General features: G+C 34.9%; 1 protein-coding gene and 2 long non-coding RNA genes across 4 annotated transcripts in view; 2 read left to right on the forward strand and 1 right to left on the reverse strand.

Annotated features, from left to right (window-relative positions):
* The window catches only part of LOC102582711 (60S ribosomal protein L10-like), a 37,817-nt gene that overhangs the window by 18,228 nt on the left and 17,753 nt on the right, over positions 1–1,836 (forward strand). The gene's annotated exons all lie outside the window — the stretch shown is intronic.
* Positions 1–1,836, reverse strand: part of LOC107059994 (uncharacterized) — a 23,089-nt gene that overhangs the window by 14,776 nt on the left and 6,477 nt on the right. The window lies entirely within an intron of this gene.
* Positions 1,404–1,836, forward strand: part of LOC107059995 (uncharacterized) — a 2,755-nt gene continuing 2,322 nt past the window's right edge. Inside the window, exon 1 of the long non-coding RNA XR_001473079.1 lies at positions 1,404–1,829. This is a non-coding gene — a long non-coding RNA (uncharacterized lncRNA). The remainder of the gene's footprint in view (positions 1,830–1,836) is intronic.

The raw sequence follows: 1,836 nt of genomic DNA on the forward strand, positions 1-1,836 counted from the left end.
ATGATATATTATTCAAATTATAAGAGAGTATGTGATATCATTTTCTCAAACAAAAACATTTTAATTACATGGACGTTTATTTACCCTCCTAATTTTATTTTACTTGAATTTAATATCATCCAAAAGAATGTCGTGGCAAAAAGAAAGAAACCAAAAAAATCAAAACGCGTAAAAAAAATAAATTTAAAAATAGTCCTACTAGTATATATAGGACTAGTATCATTTTTTAGAGTAAAACTATAAAAACTTTGACTAGCATTTTACTATGCATTTTTACATCATATTGATATGCAAAAAATTACGATTTATAGTACTTTTTGTATAGTTTTTGAATATCTAATTTTTTTTGTTTAAATATCAAATTAATGCAATCTAATTTGACGAGAGGAATTTGCTCGGATGGTAAGCACCCCTCACTTCCAACCCGAAGGTTGCGAGTTCGAGTCACCAAGGGAGTAAAAGGGGTGAGAGCTCCTAGGGAGGGTAAAAAAAATAGCAATCTAATTTTACTTTGAAATTAGTCAAGTTAACTTTCGAAAAACACAACATGACAAATAAAAGTGGTTGGAAGGAGTATAATGAAAATAAAATTATTTTAAAAAGAACCCACCCACAATCACCCCTCCTTCTTCGGCAGATTTAACACTAAAGCAGAAGACTAATAGAACAAACGGTAAGGAAGTTGATCTTCCCATATACAAACTTTTTAACTCCAAATTTTGCTTTAGGTAGTATTCTTCTTTAAGAAAAGAAGACTTCAAGAGTCGTATTTAACAAAGGGAATGCATATAGCTGCTGCAATTGAGATCTCTAGCAATAGAACATTCGACAGTAAATGCAGCAGTGGAAAGGGATCAACAAATGGTGTCGGGTGGTCGAACCATCACCCTCACCATGAGAGTAACTTAAAGCTTGAGAAATCATGTGAAACTGTGAATTTGAGTGTTGCACATAAATTAAGCAATATAACACTTTCTGAAACAAATCATCTTACTGAAAAGTTAGAAAAGCAAGTCAATTAATAGGACTCTAGAAAAGCCATAGTACCTATGTTAGGAGATTATGACTTCCTCCATAACTACAAAGATTCTTTTACACCCAACATGTTTTCGTTTTCATTAGTAAGCTGGTCACTGCACTAATGAAAATTGACTTTCTATTGTACGAGATCAATAAGTTCGGTGCTACAATAACCAAAATTCAAAATTAAGAGAATTCTACGCTGAAATAAGTCTGAGATTCAGAAAGACTCATAATTTTCCTCAAGTTGAAATTTAGAAAGCCTCTAATTTGCTATTATTACTGTAACAAGTAGTAATCCCTACACAAAAGACTCCACATAATAAGAAACCCTAACCAATGTATTTAAGCAAAAAAAACCCTACTCTGAGCAGCTCAGAAGTATAACACTTACATTGTAAGTAACATCAGGCTTCTCCGATTGGCTAAGCAGAGAAATACTGGAATTAGCCTCAGGTGGCAAAACATCAACAAACGCATTTGAATGGCGATGCAAGGCCACAGAAGCCGACGGCTTAAGAAGCTCTCGATTAATCGTACTTAGTATCCTAACATAGTAATTAGAACCCGTAGTTGAACCTACAATAGCGTTATTCTGATCAATCATCTCCATGAACTGTCCAATTACTAACGGCACCGATTGGATCCTTTTGACTTCTTCCTGTGCCCGTAAATGTTCTCGTCGGAGGTTTTTGAGCTCGTCCTTAACATATTCCTCTTGGATCTCGATGAATTCGAGTTGCCGTTGAAGTGATTTCAGGCGAGCGTATAGGTCATCTTCTCCGTCGGAAGGAACGTCGGTGATGGAGGTTTCCG

Source organism: Solanum tuberosum, unplaced genomic scaffold, assembly GCF_000226075.1.
Source record: "Solanum tuberosum cultivar DM 1-3 516 R44 unplaced genomic scaffold, SolTub_3.0 scf00052, whole genome shotgun sequence".
NCBI lineage: Eukaryota > Viridiplantae > Streptophyta > Magnoliopsida > Solanales > Solanaceae > Solanum > Solanum tuberosum.